The sequence below is a fragment of the Kogia breviceps genome, chromosome 4 (genome assembly GCF_026419965.1).
Source record: "Kogia breviceps isolate mKogBre1 chromosome 4, mKogBre1 haplotype 1, whole genome shotgun sequence".
Taxonomy (NCBI): Eukaryota; Metazoa; Chordata; class Mammalia; order Artiodactyla; family Physeteridae; genus Kogia; species Kogia breviceps.
This window is the reverse complement of record NC_081313.1, coordinates 150,963,721-150,988,116: the sequence shown is the minus strand read 5'-3', so window position 1 is coordinate 150,988,116 and position 24,396 is coordinate 150,963,721. Positions and strand designations below refer to the sequence as shown.

The window sequence follows — 24,396 nt, the reverse complement described above, 5'->3', positions numbered from 1 at the left end:
ATTTTTAGCAGTTTGATTATTATATTTCGGAGCATGGATTTCTTTGGGTTTATCCAGCTTGGGTGTTCACTGAGGTTTCTGAATCTGTAGATTTAGGTCTTTCACCAAATTTGGGAAAATTTCAATCATTATTTATTCAAATATTTTTTCAGCAGTGCATCCTTTTGCCTCTCTTGTAATTCCAATGACATGGATTTTAGACCATTAGGTATTGTCTTATTGTCTCACAGGTCCCTGAGGCTCTGTTCATTTATATCAATCTTCTTTAGTTTCTGCTCTTCAGATTGGGTAACATCTATTGGTCTGTCGTTAAATTCACTGATTCTTTCCACTTTCTTCTACAGTCTGCTCTTGAGCTCATCCAGTAAATTTTCATTTCAGTGATTATATTTTTTCATTATAAAAATTTTACTTGGCTTCTTTAAGCTTCTGTTTATCTGCTGAGATAGTCTGCCTTTTATTTGTTTCAAGAGTGCTTGCCCTTACATCTTGGAACCTGGTTATAATAACTGTTTTAAGATCTGATAATTCCAGCACCTGGGTCATCATGAATTGGTGTGTTAATTGCCTTTTTTTTGGGAAAATTGATCACAATTTGCTGGTTCTTTGTATGTTAAACAATTTTGGATTGTATCCTGGGTATTTCGAGTATGATATCCTATGAGACTCTGAGTATTATTTAAATCTTGTGGAGATTTTTTTTTCTTAGCAGGAAATTCACTTGGTTAGGTTTAGATTACAAGTTCCAACCTGCCCTCTGTGGATTCTGATATCTGTTCAGTTTTCATAGCTGACTTGAGCCCTGGTCACTGACCTAACTTGTAATTCAGTTCTCAAAGCCTTTGGTATCCTGTTTGGGGTCAGATCCACGCATGTGCACCTTGGGGGGTGAGCCTAGGAGTTCATATACCACTTTAGGGGACCCCTATTCTCAATCTCCTCTACACTCTCTCACTCGTAGGAGCCCCCTTCCTTGTCCTCTGGCAAGAATACCAGGACTGCAGTCTCCCTTCTCTGCACACTTTCTGTGAAGAAGTCTGCCTTCATGGTTAACTAGTGGAAGGAGAGACAGGAATAAAAAAGCACAGGGCTACAGCTTCAAGACTGAAATCACTTGGGGCCAGGGCCATGATAGAAAACCAACCAACCAACCTGGGCGTACTCTCCATTCTTTCTTTCCATTAGGGATTCCCTTCCTGCTCCTCAGACAAGAAAGGGAAGGCTTCTCTTGGAGCAATTTCTGTTGATGCCCAGTATCCAGTTCCAGGATTTGTGCTGCCTTTGAATCTAGACCAGGAGCTATAGAGGCCAAGAACCCCAGGCAATCCACCTCCAGATCATTTGTACTTGAGTTCTGGATTCTTCAATCTGTCCATCACCACTTATTTTTCAGACCCTCGGAGAGCCACCCCACAGATTGTATCCAGAGTTTTTAGCTTCATTCAGTGGGAGAGACAGAGAGGGCTGTGCTGACTCTATCTTACTTGGAATCAGAATCTGTTAATTGTTTTAAAGAAGATTTAAGAAACATTTGAAGTTGCATTATAATTTTTCCTGGTGGGAAGCTTTGTTTGAATAAACTTCCATTACTAGTATCAAAATATTTCAGAGTAAGTTTAGGTTCTATAATAAATTCAACTGAAATTATAATGGAATTGCATTAAATTTATAGATTAATATGAAGGAGACGTTGGTGTGTTTCTTCACTTCTTCAGATGATCTTTTATGTCTTTTAAAAGAGTGTTTAAATTTCCTTCATAGTGGTCTTGTGCATACTTGTACCACTTGGTTAATTTATAAATAATTTTTATATACACATATATCTTTGCCATTGTGTGTGATATCTTATTTACATTAATTTTGTGTTGGTTTAAGCTAGTGTGAACAAATGTAATTAATTTGTATATTTTTATAAAAAATATATGATCTGTATTTAGATTTCATAAATTTATAATTGAAAAAGTGGATCCACATACCTGAGTTATTTCACACATCTGTAAAAGCTTTCTAATATAGGGGTAGGATGGGAATAAAACACAGACCTACTAGAGTATGGACTTGAGGATATGGGGAGGGGGAAGGGTAAGCTGTGACGAAGTGAGAGAGTGGCATGGACATATATACACTACCAAATGTAAAATAGATAGCTAGTGGGAAGCAGCCGCATAGCACAGGGAGATCAGCTTGGTGCTTTGTGACCACCTAGAGGGGTAGGATAGGGAGGGTGGGAGGGAGGGAGACACAAGAGGGAAGAGATATGGGAACATATGTATATGTATAACTGATTCACTTTGTTGTAAAGCAGAAACTAACACACCATTGTAAAACAGTTATACTCCAATAAAGATGTTAAAAAAAAAAGCTTTCTAATAGGTACATCCATAGGTTACATGCTTATTATTCCACTTACAGGACATTCTGGAAAAGGCAAAACTATGAGAACAGAGAACAGATTAGTGGTTGCCGGAGGTGAGGAGTGGAGGAAGGGTTTAACTAAAAAGGAGATGTATGAGGGACAGTTTTGGGGCAAGAGAACTGTTTTGTATCAGAATTGTGGTGTTGGTTATACTGCTTTGTGCATGTATCAAAACTCACAGAACTGTACACCCAAAGCAGTAAATTTTAATTAACTTCATGTAACTTAAAAAAATAAAAAAGACTCCACAACTGAATAAGTTTAATACATGCTGAATTTAACAACATTAAAAAAAGGTTTCTGATAATGGAATTGAGTATCAGTTGTTCAGTTATAACTTAAAATTAATTAAAGTGAAATAAAACTAGAAAATTCAGTTCTCCAGTCATACTAGCCACATTTCAAGGGCCCATAACCACAAGTGGCTAGTGGCTACTGTATTAGAAATGCAGTTCTAGAACAACGGGTATAAAGAGAAGAACCAGTTCTGCCTTGCAAATTTGGAAGGACTCACCTATAAAATAGGTTGTTTTTTTTTTTGGTCTAGTCTTGAGTTGGAGGAGGTCTTTGATGACCATTTCAATTAAAAAATAATTACCAATTTATTCAAATTATCTTTCCCTTTGTGCAGTTTTGGTGTCTTAAATTTTGTCTTTGGATTTATCCATTTTGTTTAGGTTTAAAAATTATTAGCATTTTATAGGTTATAAATATCTGTTCCTTTACTAATCTTTCCTATTATCTTTTAATCTACAATTATCTCTATTGTATTCCCCCTCTCATTTCTTTGGATTTGGTCTGTTGTTCTTTTTCCAACTTTTTGAGTTGAATGCTCATCTCATTTATCTTTAACATTACTTGTTTCCCAATAAATGTATTTAGAGATATATATTTTCCTTCAAGTACTGTGTTAGTTGAGTCCCACAAATTTTAACATCTCTATGGTTCAGTTTTAAATATTTCTTAGTTTGCTTTCTGCTAAGAGTTATTTGGTAATACATTATTTGCTTTCTTTCTTTCTTTGTTTTTCCTTTTCTTATTTCCCTCCCAGCTTCCTTCCTCCTCCTTCCCTCTCTCCCTTCCTTCTTCTCTATCTTTCTTTCTTTCCATTTCCATTAGGGTTGGAGAACACAGTTGGTATGATATTGAATTTTTAGAATTATTAAAGTGTCCTTTATAGTGCAATCATATGTTTACTTCTTATAAATTGTTCTGAATGTGCTTGAAAATTATAAGATTCTGTTTATTGTGGCTATAGACACATACACACATATACATTTAAAAAGCATTGTGCAGGTCTTTCATATCTCTGCTTATTTTTTTTATCTGCTGGGTTTATTGGTTTCTGGGAGAGTTTTGTTAAAATTTTTGATTCTATTACTTCCTACTGTTCTCTCAGTTTCTGAGAATGTATGTTAGCATTATTTACTTATCACTTCTCTTAAAAATTCTTCCATTTGTGGCTTTCCATAACTCAAGATTCTAAGTTTTGGGCCAAATATGTCTGTGTGGATATATTATTTTCTATTAGGGTAAATGCATATGTAATTTTGCTAGATTTTGTCAATTTCTGCTCCACAGGGTTATAAAATTTGGGCTTCCTACCCAAAGTTTATGAGAGTGACAGTTTCCCCAAAACCTTGCCAATAGGGTATATGGTTAAGTTTTTAGATTTTTGTTACTGTGATGGATGAGAAGTTATATCTCAATGCAGTTTTAACTTACACTCCTCTTATTATAAGCTGAGTTTTTTTCATAGATTTGAATGGCATTTCCATTTCTTTTTCTGTGATCTGTCTCTTCATTTCTTTTGTCCATTTTTCTATTGGGTTGTTGATTTTTTTTCTTTTCAACATTTAGAAGATCCTCATATATTAACCATAATAATCCCTTGTATTATGAGTTTCAACTTTTTCTCTCATTTATCTTTTAATTTTGAGGTGTTTTTTTTTTTTTTTGCGGTACGCGGGCCTCTCACTGTTGTGGCCTCTCCCTTTGCGGAGCACAGGCTCCGGACATGCAGGCCCAGCGGCCATGGCTCATGGGCACAGCCTCTCCACGGCATGTGGGATCTTCCCGGACTGGGACACGAACCCGTGTCCTCTGCATCGGCAGGCGGATTCTCAACCACTGTGCCACCAGGGAAGACCTTTGTGGTGGTTTTTGCCGTGCAATTCATACTTTAATGTAATCAAATATATACGTCTTTGTCCTTACTGGTTTTGGATTTTGAGTCATATTTAGGAAATCAGAATTTTGTTTCAGATGGGAATTATTGTGTGAGAAAACATCTGAGGACCTTTGCCTGAAATTATTTCTTTTTTTATTACTCTCTCATATTGGAGTGAAAATTTGCCTGGATATTTGGCTAGGTTCAAGTTTCTTTTACTTTGAAAAATTTGACTTGCTCGTTTTGTGTCATTCAGTGTTCTACTGAAAAGTCTGATGTCAATCAGATTCTTATTCAGTAGTAGGTGAACTGTTCTTTTGTTTAGAAGTTTTCAAATATTCTCATTGTCTTTGATCTGCTTAAATGTCATTATACTGTATCTAGCGTAGTGTTTTTCCTTACATCTCCTCTGTGTCATGCTGTGACTTTTTCAATTCAAGAACTTCCATCTTGCTTTGATTCTGGGAAATTTATATCCATTTTTGTTTCAGGAATTTCTTCTGATTCCTTCTTATCTTTCTTTTGCAGGTCTGTTATCATCTAAATATTGACATTTCTACCTCTATCCTCTAAATCTTTTTCTGTTTCTTTTAATATTTTCGAACCCATTACCCTTTCCAGCTTCATTCTGGGAGAACTCCTTCATCTGATATTCCAAATGACCAAGTCTCTTTTCAGTACTACCTCTTGTATTATTTACACCATCTATTGTGATCTTGATTTCTACTATTACATTTTTGATACCTAATTTTCCACTTATTTTTTATAGTATTTTTTGTTCTCATTTCCTGTTGCTAATATAGTCCCCTGAAGTTTCCTTAAGCTTATTTAAAGTCTCTGTTTGTCCTCTCTAACACTTTTGCTTCAGATGATGTATGTTATCCATCTCTCTCTCTCTCTCTAGTACATGTTGGTGCCTTTTGAGCTGATTGTACTCCTTGCATGTCTAGCTATTTTGAGGGTTTCGGATACTTAAGCTGGCCATAAGATTGAAGAAGGGCTGTCTGAAGGTGAGGTTCTAGACTGGTGATTAAGGAGTGAAAGGGGATGGGCCCCAAGATGGACTCTGAGATACCACGGAACCACCACTGATCACTCCTTGTTTGCTGCCACCACTGGGCATCTCCTCAGCTCTGAATTTTACTTTCTAATTCCCGTGTTTAAAGGCAGCACCATGAAGAGGCAGTTTCTATAGGTTGTAATCCTCTAGCCATGGGGACTGGAGCGGAAAAGTGGAGGAGTGATGCCCTGTGAGCCTACACCTCTCTTCATCAACTTTTTTCCTAGCAATATGTTTCTTATTGTGATAAAATATACACAATATTTTATAATGTGATAACAGTTATCATTTTAACCATTTGTAAGCATAGAATTCAGTGGCCTTAAATAATTAGATACATTCACAATGTTGTATATCCAGCACCAGTATCTATACCACAAATTTTTTCATCATTGCCAACATAAACTCTGTACCCATTAAACACTAGCTTCCCTTTCCCCCTCCCCACAGCCGCTGATAACCTCTATTCCACTTTCTGTCTCCATGAATTTGCCTATTCTAGGTACCTGATATAAGTGGAATCATAAAATATTTGTCCTTCTGTGTCTGGCGTATTTCACTAAGCATGTTTTCAAGATCCATCCTTGTCAAAATATAACTACATTGATTGTGGCAATCATTTTGCAATATATATGTATTTCAAGCCATTATGTTATACACCTTAAACTAATACAATGTTATATATCAATAATGTTTCAATACTGCTGGAAAATTTTCATTTCTTTTTATGGTGGAATAGTATTTCTCCATCAGCTTTTATCTCAATAGAGTTTTACACTGCCCTGACACCACCTGCACGATCTGCAGCACCCATGGTCCAGGCAGTTACCACAGGTTTCTAGGGAGGACGTGGTGTCCCAAGGAAGTGGGTGGGTTGGGGGCTGGGGGATGAAGTAAAAAACTCTCTCCAACCTGCCTTCTCATTGCAACTTCTGGCTTTCCTTAAGTTTTTGTCTTTTCAGAGCTTTCTCAGATATTTTTTTGGAGGAGGGGGATGTTTAGTTCCTGGTATTCATGCTTCCTTCTCCATTCTTGGGAGCAAGTCTGCAGCTTTGGCTTGCCAAGTTGGCAGGAAGCAGGGCCATTGTGACCTCTGGATTTTTTCTTTATCTTTAAAATTCCAATTTTATTTTATTTTTTAAATTTCAGTTTTATTGAGATATAATTGACATACTGCACTGTATAAGTTTAAGGTATACAGTGTGATAAACTTGACTTAACATATATTGCAAAATAATAAGTTTACTTAACATCCATCATCTAATACAGATAGAAGAAAAAAGAAAAAAATTTTTTTTCTTCTGATGAAAACTTTAGGATCTACTCTCTTATCAGCTTTCAAATAGACTATTCAGCAGTGTCAACTATAATCATCATGTTGTATATTTCATCCCCAGTGGATTTTGAATTATGGTTTGAAGGGTCTTTCTTCCATCTAATGGACACCTTTAATCTGGAAACTCGTATCTTGCTTTTCTGGGAATGGTTTCAGATTATATCTTTGATAATCCTGCCTGCTTAGTTTTCTTGGATTTTTGTTTCTGGAACTTATATTATTCTTTTATTTTATCTCTTTGGGGTTTTCTTAAAATCCATCCCCCTGCCCCACCATCTCAAGATTCTAAACACTCCTATATTTTGCTTTAGTACTATTATAGTTTTATTCTTTATATCGATATATTGATCTGTCTGGAATTTATTTTTGTGTCTGATATGATACAAGAGATAAGCTTCTCCCCCAAATGTTAGCCATTTATTCAAACACATTTATTCAAAACATTTATTCAATAGTCCATCTTTCTTCCACTTACTTGAAATGCAAAATATTGATATTTTGTATGTTGAGATTATAGCTCTCTATTTTATTCTTTTATTATTTCTTCACTTACCAATTGATTCTCTTGAACTTTCTAGGCAGGCAATCACATCTTTTGCAAAATATTGTCAGTTTTTTTTTCTTTTCCAACTTTCATATCTTTGTCTTTTGCTGATTGAATACTTCAGGCTATGGCATTTGTTTCTTGCTGTAGGTTTGTGGGGAGAAATTTTTTAATTTTATGAAGTTAAACAAGCTTCTTACTATTCTTCAACTTTAAAATAAAATCAGGAATGGGATCAACCAGTGTAAAATGCCTTATAGACACAGATATCCCCCGCCTTACGCCACTTCACTTTTACAAAGACTTGCATTACAAAGACCTGTTCTTGCTTTGAACTGAAAGAAATCTGAAGAGGATTTTTGCTTTTACAAAACAGGCAAGAAGCGAAAATAGCATTCAGCATTTGTTTTGCAGCCAGATGAGCTGGTATAGAGGCAGCCGCTTCCCTGAGCATAGAGCGGCCCCACCAAGCTCCCTCCCTGGGAAAGATACTCAGCACCTCAGCATGGAGCTGCTGAAGCTGTGAACCGTGTCTGTGAGCATCTGTGCTTTATCTCGATTTATTCTGTGCATCCTTTAGCAAGATGTATACTAAGGTAATCGCTTCCTAGATTTATTGCCCCCTTTTTTTGTTTTACAAAAGGTTTCATAGGAACGCTCTACTTTTGGATAGTAGGAGAAACCTGTGTTTATCAAGATAGTAATGAAATTTTTCTCACTGATCTGTTAACGTGGTAAGAAGAGAGTTTTTACTCTTGAACCATTATTATATTCCTTTTAAAAAATTTATTTATTTTTGGCTGCGTTGGGTCTTTGTTGCTGTGCACGGGCTTTCTCTAGTTGAGGTGAGTGGGGGCTACTCTTCGTTGCGGTGCGTGGGCTTCTCATTGTGGTGGCTTCTCTTGTTGCAGAGCACAGGCTCTAGGCGCGCGAGCTTCAGCGGTTGTGGCATGTGGGCTCAGTAGTTGCGGTGCACGGGCTTATTTGCTCCACGGCATGTGGGATCTTCCCGGACCAGGGCTTGAACCCGTGTCCCCTGCATTGGCAGGTGGATTCTTAACCACTGTGCCACTAGGGAAGCCCCATCCTTATATTCTTGAAATAAGTTCCACTTGGTTATTACTATTATTCTTTTAATAGAATGCTGGATTCTATTTACTAATATTTTATTTAGAAATTTTGCATTTGGTTTGTAAGGAGATTTTTTTCCCTCCTTTCCCTTTCTTCCTTCCTTCCCTCCTTCCTTCTTCTCTTTCTTTTCTTCCCTCTGTTCATCTTTCTTCCTTTTAAAAAACATCCTTGTTTGTCTAGTTTTGGTGTCATGATTATGGCAGCCTCCAAGAATATTGTGGTCAGGGAAGTCAAATTTATACCCCAAATATGTGTCTGTCTCTGTTAGGACAAATCGCTGTCCCCTCCGTGATAGAAGTGCCCAGTGTAATCACCTGGAGTGGGCTGAGTGGTCTCCCTGGGAAGTGGTGCCATTATTGCATTTGCCTTTGGCAGGATAGGCACTCAGCAGTGGCTGTGGCAGAGAAAAATAGTATGATGCTGTCATACTATTTTTTTAAAAATAAATTTATTTATTTTATTATTTTGGCTGTGTTGGGTCTTTTGTTGCTGTGCACAGGCTTTCTCTAGTTGCAGTGAGCGGGGGCCACTCTTGTTGCAGAGCACAGGCTCTAGGCATGCGGGCTTCAGTAGTTGTGGCACGCGGGCTCAGTAGTTGTGGCTCACGGGCTCTGGAGCACAGGCTCAGTAGTTGTGGTGCACGGGCTTAGTTGTTCTGCGGCATGTGGGATCTTCCTGGACCAGGACTTGAACCTGTGTCGCCTGCACTGGCAGGTGGATTCTTAACCACTGCACCACCAGGGAAGCCCCTGTCATACTCTTTTCATTCAGAAATTTGTTTGCCTTTTAGCACATTTTGGATCATACCGTGTAGATGCTTTTTATAACTTAGAGGTAATCATTAGTACAGATGATTAAATTCCTAGTTGATCAGAAGACCTAGGTCTGAATCCTGCGCTCACCACTCACTAGGTGTGGAAACTTGAGCAAGTACTTTATCTCCAAGAGGCTTCCTTGTCAATGGAGGTAATGCCTGATTCACGAAGCTGGTGGACAGCAATGAATGTCTCTTGAGGGCTTATACCTACCTACCTGGAGCTGTGCTAGGCAATTTAATAGGAGTTTTTTAAACAGTAGAGCAACTAGCATAGGGCCAGGCACATATGCAGAAGACAGTGAAAGAGTAATTCTGTTCTCCCATGTACACACACACCACACACACACACCACATGCACACATACCACATACAACATGTGCACCCCAGCAGTACACATTGCAGGCACACATACCACAAACATGCATACTATAGACACGGTGCCTGTGCACACACAGACACCACATACATGCATGCACACACAGACACCTAGACATACAATACATGCACACACACTGCACACGTGCAACATATGCACACATGCCACAACCTCACATATACCACATACCACCCACCCGCACACTTGTATCACATGCACACACAATACGCATCACAGATATGACCTATGTGAACACACACACGCACATACTCCACCACACACACGTATATTCACTCCATACACTCTATGCATACACACAAGTGTGGTAACCAGGAATTGCAATAATTAGAGATACCACCAAGTGGCATCATGACACTTTTAATCAGGCATTTTTACTTGTCTGTTTTTATATAGTTGTGATTATACTCTCTATTAGTTCTCAAATGTGGCCAAAACTATTTTCCTAATAACACTAAGATGTCATTTGCCTTTTTTCACTGTTTCTCCCAGGAGTATACAGTGGAATTTTCCAGAGACTCCATTTTGTGTGACATTGCAACAGATTGAAGGCTGAGGCAGATCTGAGAATCCAGCTGTCTTCTACTAAGCCAGACATTAAAGAGGTTTGTAAATGTAAAATAATGCCACCCTTCTCACTACATTTTTAGAAGACATAGTTATTTTTCATAAAGTGTTATTTATATTAACATGTACCAGGTTTATTATTGATATTTTAAAGTAAATAAATATTTCAAAATCTCCTCAGTTTTACTAATACAGTTAAAATCGATAGATATAACTCACATAAACAAAAGTTATTTAGAGGGTCTGCAATATATTTTTTTAAGAGTATAAATGTATCCTGAGGCAAAAACATTTGACAGTCACTGTTCTATATGTAATCACACGTCCATAGATACATTTCAAGGTTTTTCTTTTATTATAAATTTATAAAGTGCCGACACATTACAGAGAAAGGGAAAATCACTTTTAAAAAATACATATTTCATTTTTTATTACCAATCAAAAATAAATTCCATATATTGTCTAGCAAATATTATTATTGTTTTGTGACAAAAGACACAAGGGTTGTAACAACAAAACTCCCTGAGAATCAGACTCATAACAATGCCAAAATAAATCATAAAAATATACAAATTAAGATCATATGCAAAATTAATGAGTTATTTTGCTGTGATGGCTGTGACTTGCCTACCCCTTTGGAGGCCACTTGGGAAGGTCTCCTGTTCATGGGAAGACACACAGGGGTGGACTGGTTCCAGGGTATGACCAAGAGACAAGAGACAATTGCTATTGATGTTTTGCCATGTTTTGACCCAGTGTTTCTGCACATATTTCTGCACAGCTGAGGTGTTCTGGATATAAGCTTAGAGTCCCAGGTTGCATCAGCTAAGTCCCGTGTTATTGATGTTGACATGTGCGTGCGGCGGCTCGGAGCCTTCACCTGCTCAAGCTGCAGCCCACGATCCTAGGCTGGCCATGCCCCTCAGTATTTTAATGGCCTTCAATGGGTCTTACTTGAATAACCCTAGTTGCCTCTAGGTTGTCACCTGTGCATTCTGGCTAAGGCGTGTTTTTACCTGCAGGCAGCAGCCCTCAGGCCCCCTGCCTTTGTCCCTCTTGGCCTCTGTGGGGTGTGGAGGGTGTCTCCCATCCTGGGAGGGGCCATGGCCTTGTGGTGCCCTGTTCCTGCTCCTCTGACCTCTGCTCACTCTGCCCTCCTGGGTCAGGGCCCCTGCCATGACCTGCTGCTCCACTGATGCTATTTTCAGGCTCTGTGTGGGCCCCATGGTGTCCACTTCTTTAGCACCTGGGGCAGGACCAGCTCCCAGGACCTCCCCATGCATCTCTCTCCTATGACAGAGCTAAGAAAAGCCTGCCTGGCCCACGTTCACCTCTCAGAGGGTATAGATTGCTGGAACTGCAGAGTTACATAAGACTCTTGGCGAGCCAAGGTAGGAAGGAGGTTCCTTGAACAGAGAAGCCAGTGAAGGGGAACTCCACCCTGCCTCCCCAGGGCCCGTGGGATTCCAGGCAGGGCTGCCCAGGAGGGTTCAGGGCTGACCTCCTGCTATTGATACTTCTGCTTGCCTGCACATGCCCTGTTGTTTCCTCTGCTCACCTGCCTTCTTCAGCCTCCTTCCCTACCACGCAGCAGACATGTTCCAATGTGATTGTGAGCCCAGTTGAAGTTCTTTCCTATGATTCATCTGGGCCCTCAGAAAAATCTAGAGATGTGCCCAGACCCTGAACCCCACGAAAAGTGTTCCAGACTCTTCACGAGAGCGCCGAGCTTTGTCTGCCTAGAGCCCGCTGAGTGTTGGGGGCTGTCCAGCTCCACAGATAGGCCTATCTGTCCCTCAACTTCAGCCAGATACCATATCCAACTCCACACATATACATTTTAAAATTGAAGTATAGTTCAGTCAAATGCACAGATCTTAAGTGTAGAGATAGATGATTTTTGACAAATATTTATATATCTGTGTAGCCAACTCCCCAATCAAGATATAGAACATTGTCATCACTCTAGAAAAATTCCTATCAGCCCCTTTCCAGTGTATGCATCTCCCCCTGCCCCCATCCTGCTCTCCAAGCAACCACATTCTGATTTCTATTCCAAAAGATTAGCTTTTTTTTTCCTGGTTTGAACTTCATATTAATGTATCATAAAGTATGTACTCTTTTGGATCTGGCTCCTTTAGCTCAAAACACTGTTTTTAAGGTTCTTCCTTGTTTTTGCTTGTATCAGTAAACCATTCCTTTTTAAAATTGTCAAGTAGTATTCCACCGTATGAATATACCACAATTTGTTTATCCATTTTCTTGTTGATGAGCATTTGAGTTGTTTTCAATTTTTTCTATTATGAATAAAGTTGCAATAAATATTCTTGTACAGTATTTGTGTGGACACATGTTTTCATTTCTCTTGGGTCAATACCTAGGGGTGGAATTGCTGGGTCATAATGTAAGAGAATGTTTAACAGTATAAGAAGCTGTCAAACTTTTCCACAATACTTGTATCAATTTATACATCGTTTTTTTTTTTTTTTTGGTACACGGGCCTCTCACTGTTGCGGCCTCTCCCGTTGCAGAGCACAGGCTCCAGACGCACAGGCTCAGCGGCCATGGCTCACGGGCCTAGCCGCTCCACGGTATGTGGGATCTTCCCGGACCGGGGCACAAACCCACATCCCCTGCATTGGCAGGCAGACTCTCAACCACTGCGCCACCAGGGAAGCCCTATACATCTTTTTAATGTGAACATCTTAGTGTGTGTGTAGTAATATCTTATAGTTTTAATTTGCACATATGTTCAATTTTATATATATATATTTTACTTATTAGTGTATTTAAACTCTGCCTTATTCTAAGAAGGATTTAAGGCAGTTAATTTGCTTTCTATATTTTTTCTATAATATACTGCCTTATATCATAATGTATTTTCAAAGTATTTAAAAAATGATTGTGTACTTTTTAGAACAGTTTGTACCTCTTAATCCCCTGTAATGCTCCTCTCCCCTTCCCTCTTCCCAATGGTACCCACTAGTTTGTTCTCTATATCTGTGAGTCTACTTCTTTTTTGTTATATTCACTAGTTTATTTTAGTTTTTAGATTCCACATATAAGTGATATCATACAGTATTTGACTTTCTCTGTCTGACTTGTTTCACCTAGCATAAGAACGTCCAAGTCCATCCATTTTGCTGCAAATGGTAAAATTTCATTCCTTTTTAACGGCTGAGTAGTATTCCATTGTATATATATGCCACATCTTCTTGATCCATCCATCTGTTGATGGACACTTAGGTTGCTTCCATATCTTTGCAATTGTAAATAATGCTGCTATGAACATTGTGGTGCATGTATCTTTTTGAATTAGTGGGTATTTTTCATATATATACCCAGGAGTAGAATTGCTGGGTCATATGGTATTTCTATTTTTAGTTTCTTAAGAAACCTCCATACTGTTTTTCACAGTGGCTGCACCACTTTACACTCCCACCAACAGTGTACAAGGGTTCCCTTTTCTCTGCATCCTTGTCGACATTTGTTATCTTTGGTCTTTTTGATGATAGCCATTCTGACAGGTGTGAGGTGATATATCATTGTGGTTTTTTTTTTTTTTTTTTTTTTTTTTTTTTGTGGTATGTGGGCCTCTCACTGTTGTGGCCTTTCCCATTGCGGAGCGCAGGCTCCGGACGCGCAGGCTCAGCGGCCATGGCTCACAGGCCCAGCCGCTCCGCGGCATGTGGGATCTTCCCGGACCGGGGCACGAACCCGTGTCCCCTGCATCAGCAGGCGGATTCTCAACCACTGCGCCACCAGGGAAGCCCATCATTGTGGTTTTGATTTACATTTCCCTGATGATTAGCGCTGTTGAGCATTTTTCATGTGCCTGTTGGCCATCTGTATTTCCTCTTTGGAAAAATGTCTATTCAGTTCTGTCCATTTAAAAATCAGTTGTTTTTTTTTTTTGATGTTGAGTTTTATGAGCTGTTGTATTAGGGGTTAATATGTTGGATATTAACCCCTTATTGGTCATATCATTTGCAAATATTTTCTCCCATTTATTAGGTTATCTTTTCATTTTGTTGATGGTTTCCTTTGCTGTGCAAAAGCTTTTAAGTTTAATTGGGTCCCATTTGTTTATTTTTTCTTTTATTTCCTTTGCTTTAGGAGACAGATCCAAAAAAAATATTCCTACAATTTATGTCAAAAAGTGTTCTGCCTGGGCTTCCCTGGTGGCGCAGTGGTTGAGAATCCGCCTGCCGACGCAGGAGACACGGGTTCGTGCCCCGGTCCGGGAGGATCCCACATGCCGCGGAGCAACTAAGCCTGTGAGCCATGGCCGCTAGGTCTGCGTGTCCGGAGCCTGTGCTCCGCAACGGGAGAGGCCACAACAGTGAGAGGCCCGCATACCGCAAAAAAAAAAAAAAAAAAAAAAAAAAAAAAAAAAAAAGTGTTCTGCCTATGTTTTCTTCTAGGAATTTTATAGTATTTAGCCTTATATTTAGGTCTTTAATCCATTGTGAGTTCATTTTTTATATGGTATTAGAGAATGTTCTAATTTTACTCTTTTACATGTGGCTGTCCAGTTTTTCCAGCACCACTTATTTTTTTTAAGATTTATTTATTTATTTTACATTTTCTTTTTTTTTTTTTGTCTGCGTTGGATCTTTGTTGCTGCACGCAGGCTTTCTCTAGTCGTGGTGAGCAGGGGCTACTCTTCTTTGCAGTGTGCGGGCTTCTCATTGTGGTGGCTTCTCTCATTGCGGAGCATGGTCTCTAGGCACATGGGCTTCAGTAGTTGTGGCACGTGGGCTCAGTAGTTGAGGCTCGCAGGCTCTAGAGCATAGGCTCAGTAGTTGTGACACATGGGCTTAGTTGCTCCGAGCATGTGGGATCTTCCCAGACCAGGGTGCGAACCCGTGTCCCTTGCATTGGCAGGTGGATTGTTAACCACTGTGCCACCAGGGAAGTCCCTATTTTTTTTTGATAAATTTATTTATTTATTTTTGGCTGTGTTGGGTCTTTGTTGCTGTGTGTGGGCTTTTTCTAGTTGTGGTGAGTGGGGACTACTCTTCGTTGTGGTGCATGGGCTTCTCATTGTGGTGGCTTCTCTTGTTGTGGAGCACAGGCTCTAGGTGCACAGCCTTCAGTAGTTGTGGCTTATGGGTGCTAGAGCACAGGCTCAGTAGTTGTGGTGCACGGGCTTAGCTGCTCTGCAGCATGCGGGATCTTCCTGGACCGGGGCTCGAACCCATGTCCCCTGCATTGGCAGGCAGATTCTTAACCATGGCACCACCAGAGAGGTCCTGAGCCCCACTTATTGAAGAGACTGTCTTTTCTCCATTGTATATTTTTGCCTTCTCTGTTGTAGAATAATTGACCATAAGTGTGTGGATTTATTTCTGGGGTCTCTATTCTGTTCCATTGATCTATGGGTCTGTTTTTGTGCCAGTACCATTTTGTTTTGCTTACTGTAGTGTTGTAATATAGTCTGAAATCAGGGAGTGTGATTCCTCCAGCTCTGTTCTTCTTTCTCAAGATGTTTTGGCTATTTGGGGTTTTTTTGTGCTTCCATACAAATTTTAAAATTATTTGTTCTAGTTTTGTGAAAAATACCATTGGTATTTTGATAGGAATTGCATTGAATCTGTAGATTGCCTTGTGTAGTATGGTCATTTTAACAATATTAATTCTTCTAATCCAAGAACATGGTTTATCTTTCCATCTGTTTGTGTCAATTTATTTCATCAGTGTCGTTTTTTTTTGGTGGGGTACGCGGGCCTCTCACTGTTGTGGCCTCTCCCGTTGCAGAGCACAGGCTCCGGACACACAGGCTCAGCGGCCATGGCTCACGGGCCCAGCCACTCTGCGGCATGTGGGATCCTCCCGGACCGGGACACGAACCTAAGTCCCCTGCATCGGCAGGCGGAATCTCAACCACTGCGCCACCAGGGAAGCCCTCATCAGTGTCTTATACTTTTCCAAGTACAGGTCCTTTACCTCCTTAGGTAGGTCTATTCTTAGGTATTCCCAGGGGTGCAAGGATTTTTTAATATCCACAAATCAATTAATGTGATACATCACATAAACAAATTGAAGAATAAAAACCATATGATCATCACAATAGATGCAGAAAAAGCTTTTGATTTTGACAAAATTCAAGTCCATTTATGATAAAAACTCTCCAGAAAGTGAGCATAGAGGAAACATACCTCAACATAATAAAGGCCACAGATAACAAACCCACAGCTAACATCATACTGAGTGGTGAAAAGCTGAAAACATTTCCTCTAAGATCAGGAATAGGACAACGATGCCCATTCTCACCACTTTTATTCAACATAGTTTTGGAAGTCCTAGCCACAGCAATCAGAAAAGAAAAAGAAATAAAAGGAATCTAAGGGAAAGGAAAAAGCAAAACTCACTCTTTGCAGATGACATGATACTGTACATAGAAAATCCTAAAGGTGCCACTAGAAAACTACTAGAGCTCATCAATAAATTTGGTAAAGTTGCAGGTTACAAAATTAATATACAGAAATTTGTTGCATTTCTATACACTAACAACGAACTATCAGAAAGAGAAATTAAGGAAACAATCCCATTTACCATTGCATCAAAAAGAACAAAATTATTGTGCATTTTTAAATGGTTGCATCATAATCCAGAATGTGAGTGAATAGTATACTTTCTTTTGGCTGTTTTAGGCAGTATGCATGGAGGTTAGAACAATGGACCCTAGAAACAGCAGTCTGGGTTTGAAGAGAAAGTGACTCAATCTCTCTGAGCCTCTACAGAGAGCATGTTGTGAGCATAGAATAAGAAAATGCATGTGAAAACCGTAGTGGAGTAATGTGCAGTAAATGGTTCTTTCTGTTATAATCCACATTACCCTTGTGCACAAAGCTTTTTTCCTTATTTAAGATTACTCCTTTAGGATCAATATTCAAAAGTGAAATTACTGGGTCAGTAGATGTGAGCATTTTTAAGAATCTTGATATCTATGCCCAAATTGCTCTCTAAAAGGAACCCATTTACCCTCCCACCAGCAGCATATGAGAGTGTCTTTGTCACCACAACGTTCCTAGAAGTGGTGACTTTTTACCATAGTGGAATTGTTCTGTCTACAGTGGGAGAAGTCATGTTAATAGGGAGTGACTCAGGAATTACTCCCTACACCTGCTGCAGTGACACCTGACACCTGTTCAGTGTCAGTTAGCTATTGCCACAGTTATGCTGCTTAACGAAACATCCCCACATGTCAATGACATACAGTAATAAGTATTTCCTACCAATTAGTTTGCAAATTGGCTTGTGTGGCTCCTTTTCATTCTTTCTGGGACTCTCACCCTCCTCCTGGGACTAACAGGGACATACTCATCACAGGCGCCAGAGAGAGGGCACACCTGACCACTCAAACCCATTTCAAATTTTTGCTTGTGTCATAGCTGCTGATATCTCATTGGCTGAGCCCAAAGTCAAGGGGTGGGAAAATGGATCTCACTCACAAGGAGACTGTGGCAAGGGTGTGGATGCAGGGAGAATGAAGAACTGGGGCCAGCAGTTCAATTTACCACTCCCTGCTTCCTGTTGTTGTAAGTTAAAAGAAACTTCTTTATTGGATTTAAAAGGATAAAGGAGAGATTTCTTTTAAGCTTAATATGTTGATATATTAGTAATATATATAATATATATTAGTTATTTTAGAAGTTTTTCATACTTCAGCAATTCAACAATCTCTTTAAGAGAACCTGTCAGGATACAACTTTTCCTGTACAGTTCCTGGTCATATGTGATCTCTCTTCCATCCCAGGCAGCTCTCCACCTAGCATGATCTGATTTACTGAAAAGGATATGTGATAATTTAAATGAATATCTTAGAGGTATTCCCCACCTTACTTCTGGCCTTGACAAAATTTATAAACTATTAGCTTAAAAGAGCAAACCTGGTTTACTCGTCCAATTATTTAGTAAATCAGAGCAATTTATTGAAAATAAAAAATTGAGTTATTTTTACAGAGTATGGCAGTTATAATTGGATGCTTTGTAAAAAATTTGTTCTTTCAGTCGGTCAGTGTCATATGAACTTTGAGAATGATTTCACTTCTTTCCCTCCTAGCTGCTCCCATTAACCCTGCAACCAGTTCCCTACCACAGTGAGCTCATTTGAGATTTTAATTCCAGATTGAAATTTAACTTTTTGTTAAACCTAGTGCACCAACTCTAAGTTTTTACTTTACTTCCCCCTCCACTATTTATTGGATTCTATATCTTCCACTTTCTTTGATTCTTTGGGGCAAGCTTTAAATAGTATGAGCTGACACATGCCTGAAGATGTCTTTTTTTTTTTTTTTTTTGCGGTATGCGGGCCTCTCACTGTTGTGGCCTCTCCCGTTGCGGAGCACAGGCTCCAGACACGCAGGCCTAGCGGCCATGGCTCACGGGCTTAGTTGCTCCGCGGCATGTGGGATCTTCCCGGACCGGGGCACGAACCCGTGTCTCCTGCCATCGGCAGGCGGATTCTCAACCACTGCGCCACCAGGGAAGCCCTGAAGATGTCTTTATTTAGCATCCCCACTTGAATGCTAGTTTGGCTGGGTATTAGATTCTAGGTTAAAAATGATTTTTCCTTCAGATTATTAGAGAAATTGCCCTACCATCTTCTAGCATTCAGGGTTGTTAATGGAGATGTCTGATGTCAAGCAGATTTTCATTCTATTGGGATAACTTATTTTCTCTCTTTGGAAGCTAGTAGGATTTTCCTTCCACCCTTGCTTTCCAGAATTTTACCACAATATGTCTAGATTTTTGAAATTCTATTTTACTTTTCATTCACTCTGCTTAGCACTCAAAGAACCCTGTTAGTCTAAGATGGATATCTTTCTTCAGCTGTTGAATTGTCATCCATCATCCCATTATTTCTTTGAGTATTTCTTCACTTCCATTTTACCTGTTCTTTCCTTTTGGTACTCCTGTTACACACATACTGGAATTTCTGGGTCTACTGTTCACATCTCATGACTTTTAACTCATATTTTCTTTCTTTGTCCTTCAGACTTAGCTTTAGGGTAATTCCTTGGTTTGATCTTCATGTCACTAGTTTCTTCTGAGCCATGATATTCTGGTAACACCCTATTTTTTTTAAAGGTATAATTCAGTTTGCCTATTTTTCAAAATTTATTTATTTTATTTATTTATTTTTGGCTGCGTTGGGTCTTCGTTGCTGTGCGTGGGCTTTCTCTAGTTGCGGAGAGTAGGGGCTACTCTTCATTGCGGTGCATGGGCTTCTGATTGCGGTGGCTTCTCTTGTTGCAGAGCACAGGCTCTAGGCATGCAGGCTTCAGTAGTTGTAGCATGCGGGCTCAGTAATTGTGGCTCACGGGCTTTAGAGTGCAGGCTCAGTAGTTGTGGCGCATGGGGCTTAGTTGCTCTGTGGCATGTGGGGTCTTCCCGGATCAGGGCTTGAACTCCTGTCTGCTGCATTGGCAGGCGGATTCTTCTTTTTTTTTTTTTTTAACTTCTTTATTGGAGTATAATTGCTCTACAATGGTGTATTAGTTTCTGCTTTATAACAAAGTGAATCAGCCATACATATACATATATCCCCATATCTCCTTCCTCTTGTGTCTCCCTCCCACCCTCCCTATCCCACCCCTCTAGGTGGTCATAAAGCACCAAGCTGATCTCCCTGTGCTATGTGGCTGCTTCCCACTAACTATCAATTTTACATTTGGTAGTGTATATATGTCCATGCCACTCTCTCACTTCGTCCTAGCTTATACTTCCCCCTCCCTGTGTCCTCAAGTCCATTCTCTATGTCTGTGTCTTTATTCCTATCCTGCCCCTAGGCTCCTCAGAATCATTTTTTTTTAGATTCCATATATATGTGTTAGCATACAGTATTTATTTTTCTCTTTCTGACTTCACTCTGTATGACAGACTTTAGGTCCATCCACCTCACTACAAATAACTCACTTTCGTTTCTTTTTATGGCTGAGTAATATTCCATTGTATATATGTGCCACATCTTCTTTATCCATTCATCTGTTGATGGACACTTAGGTTGCTTCCATGTCCTGGCAATTGTAAATAGAGCTGCAATGAACATTGTGGTACATGACTCTTTTTGAATTATGGTTTTCTCAAGGTATATGCCCAGTAGTGGGATTGCTGGGTCGTATGGTAGTACTATTTTTAGTTTTTAAAGGAACCTCCATACTGTTCTCCATAATGGCTATATCTCACCAACAGTGCAAGAGGGTTCCCTTTTCTCCACACCCTCTCCAGCATTTATTGTTTCAAGATTTTTTGATGATGGCCATTCTGACCGGTGTGAGGTGATACCTCATTGTAGTTTTGATTTGCATTTCTCTCATGATTAGTGATATTGAGCATCCTTTTACGTGTTTGTTGGCAATCTGTGTATCTTCTTTGCAGAAATGTCTATTTAGTTCTTCTGCCCATTTTTGGATTGGGTTGTTTGTTTTTTTGATATTGAGCTGCATGAGCTGCTTGTAAATTTTGGACATTAATCCTTTGTCAGTTGCTTCACTTGCAAATATTTTCTCCCATTCTGAGGGTTGTCTTTTCTTCTTGTTTATGGTTTCCTTTGCTGTGCAAAAGCTTTTAAGTTTCATTAGGTCCCATTTGTATATTTTTGTTTTTATTTCCATTTCTCTATGAGGTGGGTCAAAAAGGATTGGCAGGTGGATTCTTAACCACTTCACCACCAGGGAAGTCCCAACACCCTATTTTTGAACTTCATCTTCAGTTTTTACTATTTGCAATTAATTTTTATGGGTAAAATATCCTCTTTTATCTTTCTGAAGAGAGAAATTATAGTTATTATAATGTCTTTACTTTCCCTATTGACTTGTTGTAGTTCTTCTATGTTATATTTGATATCTTTTTATCATGGTGTTGATTTTTATCAAATGTTTGGAGATTCTTGGTTACCATTATGTATTTCTTTTTCCTTGCCTTTTCTCCCCCCCCTTTTTTTGCTTCTTTTAATTAAACAAGTCTTTTCTGTCATTTATGGGATTTTGATTAGGAAGGAGGTCAAATGGGGGTGCCTGGTCCTCCATCTGGGTCTGATCTGCATTTTTAGCAAAACAACTAAGTTTGGAAGGTTGAAACTAACGACACTAGGGCTGAGAGATTTCTTAATGTAAATATATTTCAGCAGAGTTAATGAAAACTTGGAGTGCTTACAAAGTTGGATATATTACATGTGTGACAAATTATATATAAACCAGATTTCATTTCCTGTTTTTTTTTTTAATCAGCAAAGGAAAAATGGCAAGAAAACCAAATCTCCTATATTTTAGCTACACATTTTAAGGGATAATACATATTTAAACATTTTCAGCATTTGCTGTTAAAATGAATAAAACTTTACAATAAAATCCCCCCAAAGCATAAGTTTTAGCCAGCGATTAGCCCCTCATTCGAATGCTGTCCAGGTTTTGCTTCAGAGGGCCTGCCGGCCTCAGGCTGCTGCTGTTAGCAACCACAGAGCCATTTCTCTCACTTGTCTCACATCACTATGGAGATTCTCGTTAAATAAAGTGAACAGTCCTAATCATGTGCACTGGCCCTTATTTGGCATTTTATCTGTGGCTGTCAGTTTCCAAAAAACAACTGCCATCTAACCAATAAATACTTGTTGAATGCCTACTATGTGCTTGGACTGAGAGACACAAAGATCAATAGGCCAAAATACTTTCCCTCAAGGGGAGAAAATGGAAAAATGTGTAGATTCCATGGATCATCAGCAAGTGCAGCCCAACTTGACATATTTGTGTGGTTCCTGAATTTAAAAATGTTTTGTTTGTGTAGGTATAATCCTTTAAAAATAATGCTTAATTTTCAAGTGGGAGGTACCTTACAGGGTTCAAAAATCAAAATGACATGAAAAGTTATCCCCATCCACTCTTTCCTCATCTTCCACCCCGTCTAGCTAACCATTTTTATTAGATTCTTGTTTCTACTTCTAATGTTTCCTTATGCATAATATATGGAAACATATTTTAATTTTCCCTTCCTGACAAGGGTGACATGCAATATACTTACCAAAATAACCTGCAGATCTTTTCATATCGTTCCACAGAGATCTCCCTTGTTGTCTTTCACAGCTCTTAGTAGTCCCCTTGGTGGATGTATCATAGTACATTAACCAGCCCCCTATTGAGGGCCACTTGGGATGTTTCCAATCTTTTCCAATTACAGTGAACACCCCAGTGAATAATCTTGTGTCTATCATTTGTATGTGTGCCGGGGTAATTGCAGAATTGATTTCCAGAAGTGGGATTGGTGCATTACAATGTACTTGCGTCTATACTTTGGCAGGTTTTGCCAGCTGTCCCTTCAGAGCTGTCCCTTTACATCTTCCCCTCTCTCAGCAATGTCTGACACCACCTCTTTCTCCTGGGTGAGAATATTTCTAATCCTTTCTTGTCAGCTAGTACCAAATAATACCTTTTCCCCTTTTCTTCGCAGTGTTGTCTTTGTTCTCCAGTATTGTCCAGGTTTCTTTTAGCACAAGTTTCTTATAGCTGCTCATAAGTAGACAATGTGTTATATTTGCTTTGTCGTATGCCAGATGAGGAATTGTTGAACCCAGAATATTTAAGGGATGATGTGGAGTTCAGGGTGGCTGGGATCCATGTTCAAGCTGCTGAGTAGTGAGAAGGAAGCTCAGGGACAGATTGTGGAGAACTTGGGCTGCCAGACGCCAAGAGCTTTGGATTTTTCCTGCAGGCCATAGGCCTGCAGTCATTGAAGGTTTCACAGTAGAGGGAGGAGATGGTTAGAGCCATGTCAAGGCAGGTTTTAATTCCAGTGGCCTCAGGATGGGGGAAGAAACTAAAGACTGCAATTCTTAATTCTTACATGTAGCTGCTGTGACTTGCTATGGTAAGAAATGTGTAATATTGCTATTTAGCAGTTGTCTGTTACATCACATGCAGCGGGTTCGGGTCTCCCCGAACCATTAGTCAGGAGGGGTAATTTCTCTATGATGCTTTCTGACTGGAAGGGGCAAGGGGCCACTTTCTCACTTGGCCCCTCAAGGGCTGGCTTCATCATTGTCATTCAATGCATAATAATTGAAACACTGAGTCCCTTTAAGCTCACAGAGCAGCTGGTGCCTTTGAAACAGGATTTCTTATCCGCTATTCTTTTGATATTATTTCCCATCCTGCAGGGAGAGACGGTCCTCCTGATGGGGCAATCCCTCGTTCCAGACATAAGAAGAGAGGGTGTCAGACCGGAGAAAAGAAGGCCAGCTTCCCAAGGTTTCGCTCAGCTGTTTTCTATCCACCGAGTGGCCTTGCCAAACACTGTCGCCTGCTCCGTGAGGGTGCGAGAAGCCGTGATGCTGTGTGCGGTTTCCATGGCAGTGTGCTGCGGAGGCCCGCGGGGACCGGCCAGGTGGTTGGCTCGTTCCGCTCGGAGCTGACTCACCTGCTTCGCTGTTGGTAGCCGCCCTCTTCCCTCCTCTTAGTTACTGGAGCTTTAGAATTTCTTTCGTTACTCCCTTTATAAGTCTGGTCTCTGTGTGAGAGAACCTTAAAGTTCTGAGTTTATAAAAAGTGCGACTTTACGCGATTGAATGGCAGGAATTCAGAATGCGAGGGTGGAAAAGTACCGGGAGATAGCACGTCTCTCTGAATGGAGGCTGGAACTCCGAGGTGAGGCCGATTCTGAGGGCTGAGCTTCCAGCAAAGGGTGGCAGGAGGAGGCATTCCACAGCGGAAAGACAGGGTCGCCCCCAAAGGGCCATGGGATTCTCTTCACAGATGTCATTGGCACATGGGCTGTTAGAATTAAGAGTCTGGCCATCTTTGTTTCATAGGATCTCTTCATTTAATTAACTTCAGAGAATTCCCTGGCGGTCCAGTGGTTAGGACTCTGCAGTGGAAACTGCAGGGGGCCTGGGTTAGATCTCTGGTCAGGGAACTGGGTGGGATCCCGCAGGCCCGGAGGCAAGACAAGGCAAGGCAAGGCAA

At 39.9% G+C, this 24,396-nt stretch overlaps 1 long non-coding RNA gene across 1 annotated transcript in view; it reads left to right on the top strand.

Annotated features, from left to right (window-relative positions):
* The window catches only part of LOC131754670 (uncharacterized), a 40,364-nt gene extending 15,968 nt beyond the window's left edge, over nt 1-24,396 (top strand). The window contains exons 2-4 of the long non-coding RNA XR_010840394.1: nt 10,361-10,473; nt 16,196-16,392; nt 23,592-24,396. This is a non-coding gene — a long non-coding RNA (uncharacterized lncRNA). The remainder of the gene's footprint in view (nt 1-10,360; nt 10,474-16,195; nt 16,393-23,591) is intronic.